This window comes from Salvelinus sp. IW2-2015, unplaced genomic scaffold (genome assembly GCF_002910315.2).
Source record: "Salvelinus sp. IW2-2015 unplaced genomic scaffold, ASM291031v2 Un_scaffold4901, whole genome shotgun sequence".
Taxonomy (NCBI): domain Eukaryota; kingdom Metazoa; phylum Chordata; class Actinopteri; order Salmoniformes; family Salmonidae; genus Salvelinus; species Salvelinus sp. IW2-2015.
In genome coordinates, this window is record NW_019946170.1 from 60,551 (window position 1) to 71,775 (window position 11,225).

An 11,225-nucleotide genomic window follows, 5' to 3' on the forward strand; every position below is an offset into this window, starting at 1 on the left:
CATAATTCAGGCCAAAGTTCCATCTTGGTTTCATCAGACCAGAGAACCTTTTTCTCAGGGCAGAGTATATAGGTGGCTTTTGGCAAACTCCAAGCGGGGCTGTCATGTGCCTTTTACTGAGGAGTGGCTTCCGTCTGCCACTCTACCATAAGCCTGATTGGTGGAGTGCTGCAGAAGATGGTTGTTCCTTCTGGAGAAGTCTCTCCCATCTCCACGAGGAACTCGGAGCTCTTCAGAGTGACCATCGCGCTTCTGGTCACGCTCCCCTGACATAGGCCTTCTCCCGCGATGCTCAGTTGGCGGGCTACCAGCTCTAGGGAAGAGTCTTGGTGATTCCAAACTTCTTCCATTAAGAAGATGGGGGCCACTGTTTCTCGGGGACCTTCAATGCTGCAAGAAATGTTTTCGTACCCTTCCCAGAATCTGTGCCTCGACACAATCCTGTCAGTAAGGACAATTCCTTCGATCTCATGGCTTGGTTTTGCTCTGACATGCACTGTCAGCTGTGTGGGACCTTATATAGACAGGTGTTTGCTTTTCCAAACATCATGTCCAATCAATTGATTTACCACAGGTGGACTCCTATCCATTTGGAGAAACATCTCAAGAATGATCAATGGGAAAAGAATGCATCTGAGCTCAATTTCAAAGTCTCATACAAAGGGTCTGAATATATATGTAAATAAGGTATGTTTTTTTGGTTTTTAATACAATTTGCAAACATTTCTAAAAACCTTGTTTTTGCTTTGTCATAATGCTGAGGATGTAAAAAAAAAAAAAAAAAACATAATAAGGCTGTAATGTACCAAAATGTGGAAAAAGTCAAGGCGTCTGAATACTTTCCTAAAAGCAACTGTACAATGATCTGTAAGGTCCCTCAGTTGAGCAGTGAATTTCTAAACACAGATTCAACCACAAAGACCAGGGAAGGTTTTCCCAATTGCCTCCACAACAAAAGGCCAAAAAAGGGCATCTATTGGTAGATGTGTAAACATTTTAAAAGAAGACACTGAATATCAATTTGAGTATGGTGAATTTATTAATTACACTTTGGATGGTATATCAATACACCCAGTCACTACAAAAGGTACAGGCGTCCTTCCTAACTCAATTGCCGGAGAGGAAGGAAACCGCTCAGGTGGGCCTCCAGAGTGGCGCAGTGTTCTACGCTGTGCCACTAGAGATCCTGGTTCGAGTCCAGGCTCTGTCGCAGCCGGCCGCGACCGGGAGACCCATGGGGCAGTGCACAATTGGCCCAGCGTCGTCCGGGTTAGGGGTGGGTTTGTCCCATTGCGGTCTAGCAACTCCTTGGCAGGCCGGGCGTAATGCACGCTGACACGGTCACCAGGTGTACGATGTTTCCTCAGACACATTGGTGCGGCTGGCTTCCGGGTTAAGCGGGCATTGTGTCAAGAAGCAGTGCGGCTTGGCTGGGTTGTGTTTCGGAGGACGCACGGATCTCAACCGTCACCTCTCCCGAGTCCGCACCGGCAGCGATGGGACAAGACCAATTGGATACCACGAAATTGGGGAGAAAAAGTTTTTATTTATTTTTTGAAATACCATAAAGGAACCCGCTCAGGGACCTCACCAATGGTGACTTTAAAACAGTTACAGAGTTTAATGGCTGTTAAAACATTGTAGTTACTCCACAATACTAACCTAAATGACAGAGTGAAAAGAAGGAAGCCTGTACAGAACAAGGCACTTAAGTAATAGTGKAAAACCTTTTTGTCCGGAATATAAAGCCTTATGTTTGAGGAAAATCTAACACATCACGGAGTACCACTCTRCATATTTTCAAGCATAGTGGTGGCTGCATCATGGGTATGCTTGTCATCGTTAAGGACTGGGGAGTTATCAGGATAAAAAATAAATGGAATGGAGCACAGACAACATCCTAGAGGAAAACCTGGTTGTCTGCTTTCCACCAGACACTGGGAGATGAATTCACCTTTCAGCAGGACACCCTAAAACACAAGGCCAAATCTACACTGTAGTTGCTTATCAAAGAAGACAATGAATGTTCCTGAGTGGCCTAGTTACAGTTGACTAATATCAGATTGAAAATCTATGGCAAGATTTGAAAATGGTTGTCTAGCAAAAATCAACAACGAACTTGACAYAGCTTGAAGAATTTTTTAAAGAATAAATGGGCAAATGTTATACAATCTAGAAAGACTCACAGCTGTAATCGCCTCCAAAGGTGCTTCTACAAAGTATTGTCTCAGGGGTGTGAATACTTATGTAAATGAGACGTCTGTAGTTCATTTTCAATACATTTACAAAAATGTCTAAAAACTTGTTTTCACTTTGTCATTATGGGGTATTGTGTTTAGATGAGTGAGAGAAAAATCAAACAACAAAATGTGAAAAAAGTCAAGGGCTGGGAATACTCAATTTGGCATGAGGGTCTGTATCGTATAGCGGCAGCAGCGTAGCCTAGTGGGTTAGAGCGTTGGACTAGTAACCGAAAGGTTGCAAGTTCGAATCTCCGAGCTGATAAGGTACAAATCTGTCGCTCTGCCCCTTCCTAGGCCGTCATTGAAAATAAGAATTTGTTCTTAACTGACTTGCCTAGTTAAATAAAGATAAAATAAAAATAATAAGTATGGTGTGTGTGGCATGCTTACAATGTACAACATAAAACACCAAATAATGCATGAGAGCAGAATTAGACCGATACCCACTAATTATCAAAATCCAGAAAATAGCTGTTAAATTCTACAACCACCTAAAAGAAAGCGATTCCCAAACCTTCCGTCCGATTACACAGATCCACAAAGAATTAGAAAACTAAGCCAATAATGATAAACTCCCATATCGACTGGGTGAAATACCACAGCAGCAAGATTTGTGACCTGTTGCCACAAGAAAAGAGCAACCAGTGAAGAACAAAACACCAGGGTAAATGCATATATGTTTCCATTGCCAATAAAGCCCTTGAGAGATAGAGACACAGGGAGACAGACAAGGGGAGACAGAGAGAGACATACACAGGGAGACAGACAAGGGGAGACAGACAGGGGGAGACAGACAAGGGGAGACAGACAGAAAGATGTAAGAGTATGTACTTACTGTCGGATGACAGAGTCGAGCCACTGGGAGTTGGCTTCCGGGACCTTGAGGCAGGCCAGAGAGCTGGCTTTAATGATGAAATCATTCACACTCAGCTTGATGTTCTGGGCCTTTACCTCCTAGGAAGGAGAGTACAGTAGAGTATTACTTTATTAATCCCAATTTGGGAAATTGTTTTATTTGACACTGGAAATAAATTGGTCTCGCTGTAATCAATGAAAGCAGCTACATTCCTGGCGTTGCATTTCCCCCCAGCTTTAAGATAAAAACAAATACACTGGGTTTTATTGTCTGCTGCCGATGCTTGGCTCAGAGCTGTAGAAAGCTGGATAGAAACCTATGGTCATTGGTGGAAACATGAAATCAGCTGATACAAATGGACCAATAGAGATTATTTGGGAGGTTGGTGGAAAGTAACATATGAAATCAGATTATACTGTATAATAGGCCAATTTGTCTTAATGCTTTTTGTTCTATGTTGCTCTTCTGGTATGCCACGTTCTGCTTGTTCTTGTTTGCTCGTCTGCTTATGCTCCGTTGTCCTATGTTGCTTGTCCTGTATGCTAGTTTTCTTGTTGTTGTCTGTATGCTATTTCTTGCTTGTTCCTATGTTCCTTCTGTATGCTACGTCTTGTTCTATGTTTGCTCCTTGTCGTATGCTATGTCTTGCTTGTTCCATGTGTCTGTCTGTTATGCTATTGTCTTGTTCTATGGTGCTCTGTTCTGTATGCTATGTTGCTTGTCCTCTGTTGCTCTGTCGTATGCTATGTCTTTTTCTAGTTGCTCTGTCTGTATTGCTACGTCTTGTCTATGTTTGCTCTGTCTGTATCTATGTCTGTTCTACCGTGTTGCTCTGTTGTGGCTTGTCTTGCTGTTCCTATGTTGCTGTCTGATGCTTGTGTTTCTTGTTGCTCTGTCTGTTGCTTGTCTTGTTGGTCCTGTTGCTCTGCCGTCGTTGGCTCACTGTCATGTGTGTTTTTCTTGTTTTTATATAACCTGCCCGGGACTGCGGCTTGAAAATTACCGGCTGGCTAAAACCGTCTTTTACTGACGTTGATAATGTGCACTTTCCTGTAAATTAAAACTCAACACTCATAGAATTATTTTGGCGGTTGTAATGCTTGTCAGTTGTTGTGCATACTGGATTACCTTGTTCAAGACTCCGTTAAATGAGAATTCGTTAGGTTGCCCCTTGTCAGCCGACGTAGCGTTTTCTTTGGTTATTTGTCATGACTGTGGGTGCTTGTATTTACGCATACTTCAGTCCTTTCAAATTTCCTGATGAAGAACTGTGGATCGATTTTGTATCCACCTGAGCAGATTTAGCACCTGAAATACTGAGTGTTGACGTTGCACTGGCGTCAAGCACCAACGTATCTCCAAGTAGCATGTCGTTTTTAAATGTGTGTATGCTTCTCTCCTCCGAGGGAACAACAGGAAAACACCTGCATTGCTTGCTGTTTGGGCTTTTAGGCTGGGTTTCTGTACAGCACTTCGAGATATTAGCTGATGTACGAAGGGCTATATAAAATAAACTTGATTTGAAACAACGGCTGATTCAAAGGGGGTGTGGCGGATTTCAAAACGCTTCTGTGATAGGGAGCCCGTCAGACACACACAAGTATCCTTAGCCTCCTTCTCCTTAGCCTCCTTCTCCTTAGCCTCCTTCTCCTTAGCCTCCTTTCGACTATTGATTATTAATTCATTAACACTCTCCTACATAAGACCACCATTCACCAGTTTCCGGGTCACGGAGAAGTTGAGGAGAGGACAGACTTTTCCCAGAATCTCACGTCTCTCAGAGGCATGCTAAGAAACTCATCAAGGTGCTGGGGGTCAAGCTGACAGGTAATTTATGTTGATAGAGCCCTCACAAAACCCCCACAAGGCACAGATGGACCCAGGCAACCTCTCTACTAAGGAGTTGGAGTCCTGTCTATTCACAGAGTAAGGGTTAGACAGAGACAGACTCACAGCGTTGAGCTCCATGCGTAGTTCTAGGACGTGGTCCATGTTGACGTCAACAGACAGGTAGTAGTGGGGAATGGTCTGTTTAGAGACTGCATCCAACCTCTGGGCTAATCACTAGGGCAACACCAAGACACAATTATCAGCCTGGGAACCAAGAACAATGGTTTAACATAAATGTGTGAAGATATCTTTCAGATATGTTAGTTAGGTTGGTACGTTTACGGTGTGTGTGTACGTTGTGTTAACTCGGTGTGTGTGTACGTGTGTTAACTCGTGTGTGTGTACGTGTGTTAACTGGATTGTGTGTGTACTTTGTTCAACTGGTGTGTGTGTACGTGTGCTTAACTGCTCGTGTGTGTGTACGTGTGTTAACTGGGTAGTGTTTAATGGGGTGTGTGTGTTACTGGTGTGTGTGTACGGTGTGTTAACGGTGGGTTTGCGCCTGGTGCATTTCATGTGAATGCTAGTGTAGTAACCTCAGGTGTGTACTTGGTGTGTGGTGTACTGTGGTTGTAACTGTGGATGGTGTGTGGGCACGTGTTTTAACGTGGTCGTGGTGTGTACGTGTGTTAACTGGTGTGTGTGTACGTGTGTTAACTCGTGTGTGTGTGTACGCTGTGTTAACTTGTGACTGTGTTTAATGGTGTGTGTTACGTAGTGTCTATAACTGAGTGTTGGTGTTACGTGGTGTTAACCGGGTGTGTGTGTACAAGTGTGTTAAAACCGGTGTGTCGTTACGTGTGTACTAACAGGTTGTGTGTGTACGTGTGTTAACCGGTGTGTGTGTACTGTGTTAACTGGTGGTGTGTACGTCTGTGTTAACCGGTGTGTGTACTTGTGTTAACTGGTGTGTGTGTACTGTGTGTTTACCCGGCTGGGTGGTACGATGATGTTACCGGTTGGTGTGACGTGTGTTAACTGTGTGTGTACGTGTGTTAACTGGTGTGCTGTACGTGTGTTTGAGCGATTGGTGCTTTGAGGTCGGTTCAGTTAATCACAATTATTTTAAAACATTTAAATGTTATTATAAATATGACAAAAGATTTGAGTATTTGAAGGAAAATTCCAAAGCCAATTTTCTTTGTATATTACTTTAGTTTTTTATTTGATTACTTATTAAGTTTAATTACCTTAAAGTTCCATCATCTCATCAGAAGGCAGTATCAGCCGACAACATCTAACAGTATCTCTGGTGCTACCATTACCGTGTCTCCTATCACATACTGTAGTGCTTTAGTCCTCCTATTCACCATACCGTACAGTCTTTTAGTTCCTCCTATTCAACCATCTGTAGTCCTCCTATTCACACATCTGTAGTCCTCCTATTCCACCATCACTGTGTAGTCGTTCACGCATGTGTTTAGGTCCTCCTATTCACCATACTGAGTTCCTATCACCTAATTAGTCTCATCACCATACCTGTAGTCCTATTACCATATTCACATACTCTAGTCCTCACTATGTCTACTTGTAGTCATCCTATGCACATACTGTAGTCTCCTATTCAACCATACTGTCGTCTCCTATTCACCTACTGTTAGTCCTCCTATTCCACCTATACTGTAGAAGTCCTTCCCCTATTCACATACGTGTATCTGTAGTCCTCATTTCCGTATCTATTCACCATTACTGTAGTCCTCCTTATGTCACCAATCATGTTAGTCCTCCTATTCACCATCAAGCCGTAGTCCTCCCTAGTTCACCATCCCGTAGTCTTTAGTCCATCCCTACTTTCACCTATCATACTGTAGTTTGTCCTCCTATTCACCATACATGTAGTCTTTAGTCCTCCTATTCACATACCTGTAGTCTTCAGTTCCTCCTATTCACCATACTGTAGTCTTTCAGTCCCCTATTCCCATCTCTAACTTTGTTAGCTTCTCCTCTCCTATTCACGCATACTGTATGGTCCCTCCTATGCCACCATACTGTACTTAGTCCTCCTTCACCAACTTGTATGTCTTTAGTTCTCCTATTCACCCATACTGTATCCTTTTTTTTTTTTTTAGTTCTTTTCTTATTTTTTTTTCCTATTCATCTTTTTTTTTTTCCTATTTTTTTTTTTTTTTTTTTTTTCCTCTTCTTTTTTGTTAGTATTTTTTTTTTCTTTTTTTTTTATCTTATCCTCCTATTTCACCATACTGTAGCCTGTAGTGTCCTTCTGATTCACCATACTGTAGCCTTTTTAAGCCTCCTATTCACCATACTGACCTATAGCTCCGATACCTTTAGTCCTTCCTATTCACATCTATCTTAGGTTCCTCCTATTCACCATACTTAGTCCTCCTATTCACCATCCTGTAGTCCTCCTATTCACCATCCCTCGGTAGTCTCTTTCCCATCCTGTAGTCTCCTCTATTACACAGTCTCCGTAGTCCTCCTATTCACCATTACAGTGTCCTCCCTATTCACCATACTGTAGTCCCTCCTATTCACCATACTGTGTAGTTCTGTCCTCCTATTCACCATACTGTAGTCAGTCCTCCATTACCATACTGTAGTCTTAGTCCTCCTATTCACCATACTGTAGTCTTCAGTCCTCCTATTCACCATACTGTAGTCTTCAGTCCTCCTATTCACCATACTGTGTCTTTACTCCTCCTATTCACCCATACTGTAGTCTTTAGTCCTCCTATTCACCATACTGTAGGTTTAGTCTATTCCCATCTTACCTTGTGTCTCCTATTTCACCCATACTGTAGCCTTTAGTCCTCTATCACCATACTGTAGCTGTAGTCCTCCTATTCACCATAACTGTAGCTTTCTCCCTATTCTATAAGCCTTAGTCCTCCTATTCACCATACTGTAGTCTTTAGTCCTTCCTATTCACTACTGTAGTACTTTAGTCCTCCTCTCACCATACTGTGTAAGTTCTTTAGTCCTCCTATCACCTAGCTGTAGTTCTTTATCTCCCTATTACACCATTTACTGTATCTTAGTCCTCCTATTCACCATACTCGTAAGTCTTTAAGTCTTCCCCTTACAGCTTTAGCTCTATCACCATACAGTCTTTAGCTTCCTATTCCACCCCCATACCACAGTCTTTAGTCCTCCTAATCACCATGACCGTACAGTCTTTAGTCCTCCTATCACCATTACCTACTCTTCTTAGTCCTCCTTTCACCATAACCCGTACGTCTTTAAATCCTCCCTATTCCACCATACGTAGAACTTTAGTCCTCCTATTCACCAACTGTATCTTAGTCCCTCCTATTCGACCATACTGTAGTCTTTAGTGCACTCCTCTTCACCCAATACTGTACGTCCTTTAGTCCTTCCTATTCACAGTCTTTAGTCCTCCTATTCACCATAGGCCGTAGGACTTTTAGTCGCCTCCTATTCACCACGTCTTAGCAACCTACTGTAGTCTTAGTCCTCCTAATTCACCAACTTGTAGTCCTTTAGTCTCCTATGTTCACGCTACTACTTAGTACTCTCAATCACCATCTGCGTCTTAGCTGCTCACCATACCGTAGTCTTCAGTCCTCCTAATTCACCATACCGGTAAGTTCTCAGTCCTCATATTCACATACTGTACTAGTTCTTCTAGTCCTCAATATTCACCATACTGGTACAGTCTTTAGTCCTTCCTATTCACCAATACTTGCTAGTCTATACCCTTAGCTTTATCCTTCCTGGACACTTCACCATGACTTGTAGTCTTGAGTCCTCCTATTCCAGCCATACTGTGTCTTTAGTCCTCCTATTCACCATTACTGTAAGCTTTAGTCTCTCCTATTCATCCATTACTGTATTATCTTTAGTTCCTCCTATCACCATACTGGTAGTCTTTAGTCCTCCTATTCACCATAACTTGTAGTCTTTAGTCCTTCCTATTCACCATACTGTAGTCTTTAGTCCTCTATTCACCATACTGTAATCCTTAGTCCTCCTATTCACCATACTGTAGTGCTTTAGTACTATACCATATCTGTCTAGTCTTCACCATCTGTTAGTCTTTAGTCGCTCCTATTCACCATACTGTAGTCTTTAGCTCTCCCTATTCACCAGTCTTTAGTCCTCCTGATCACCATCACTGTAGCCTTTAGTCCTCCCTATTCACCATACTGTAGGCTTAGTCCTCCTATTCACTACTGTAGTCTTTTAGTCCTCCTTATTTCACCATTACTGTGTCTTTTATCCTCCTAATATCATGGATTGTGGTCGATTGTAGTTAATTATACGTGTTTCCTCACTGAACTAGGTTGAATATTTGCTTTATGAAAAACTACAGCGCTTCAGCGTCCCACAATAGTTTGTTGACTAATTTTCTCTCCAGAGAAATCGGCATTGGGCTCACAATTCTTTTTACTAAATTGTATTCAAGTAATTGGAACCAAGACTCGGTTTTAATCGCTTCAGGACTGAGTGTGTGTGTGCGTTGTGTGATGTTACCTGCGGATGTTGCTGATAGAGAACGTCAGTGAAGGTGCCTTGGCGCGGGCAACACCCGGGCCAGGTGATAGGGGCCAGTGGCTAGCCGGGGAAGGAGGCGCTGCAGCAACAGGAGAGCCTACAGAAAACCAAACCTGTCATTAACTGAACCATTTGCATCAGAAAACCGAGTCAGTCTAGACTGAACATTCATACAATGTGTCATAGAACAATGTTCATTACTAAATCATCGTATCACCATGGTTAAGTAGAAAAAACAACACACATTGAAGACATTCTAGGACTAAACAACAGTAAACGTGTGTGGTGACTTACAGCAGGAGCAGCCTTGGGGGGACGAAAGGTCTCAATGTCTTTCCTGGTGACTCGACATCAGGACCAGAGCCCTGAAACACACACACACAAAACATCGTGTCAGAGAAGAGGAAGGTGTTGAGTGTGTGTGTGTGTGTGTGTGTGGTGTGTGTGTGTGTGTACACTCACCGCTGACCTGGGCCAGCGTCAATTGCCCTTCTCGCAGCGAGCTTTTTGGCTTAGCGGTCGGCGAAGACACGCCCTTTCTCGGGGTTGCGGGGCCCATGAACTGGTGCCTAGCTGCTGCAGGAGTGGACGGCTACAACCTAGAAGACACACAGGTGTTGTGCCTATGTGTGTCAGATATGAGTTGATGTTCTGTTCATCTCCTAGTCTGTCAGAGAACTCATCGTGCGAAAATGTACGCAAGATCTCTAACAATGCTAGCTAACAAAGTTATAAATACAAGATCTAACAACGCTACATAAACACGTTATAATACAAGATCTACACAACGCTCAAGCTAACACGTTATAAACAAATCTAACAACGCTAGCCTAACACGTTATAATACAAGATCTAACCGGCTAGCTAACACGTTATAGTACAAGATCTAACAACGCTGCTAACACGTTTATAATCACATAGATCTAACAACGCCTAGCTAAAATCGTTATAATACAAGGGATCTAAACACACGCTAGCTAACAACGTTATATACAAGATCTAACAACGCTAGCTACACGCACGTTATAATACAAGATCTAACAACGCTAGATGACCGTCTATAATACAAGATTAACAACGGCTAGCTAACAAGTTATATACAAGATTAACAATGCTATTTAACATGTAATAATTAAAGATCTAAAACAACGCTAGCTTAACACGTTATAATACAAGATCTACACGCTAGCTACAACAAGTTATAATACAAGATCTAACATGCCTAGCTAACAAGTGTATAATACAAGATCTAACAATGCTAGCTAACAGTTATAAACCAAGATCTAACAACGCTAAGCTAACACTGTATTATAAATACAAGATCTAACATGGCCTAGCGTAACAAGTCTATGAATACAGATCAACTAACGCTACTAACAAGTTAAATACAAGATCTAACAACGCTCACGCTAACAGTTATGAATACAACAGATCTAACAACGCTAGCCTACACATTCATATTGAGTATTGGTGTTGAGGCAAGCGATCAGGACACATCCCATATTGAGTTAGGCAGGGTGAATACAGACACACATCCATACTTGAGTAGAGCAGGGTGATACCGGACACACAATCCATATTGGAGAGAGCTGGGTGATACAGACACACAGTCCATATTGAGTACAGGTGATACGACATCGAATGTTCAGAATACGGACACCATCCATATTGTAGAGCGCGAATTTCACCGGCTCTGTTGAACGGTGGCTACCGACACCACATCCAGTCAATTGACGTAGAGCTGGGTGATACAGGACACA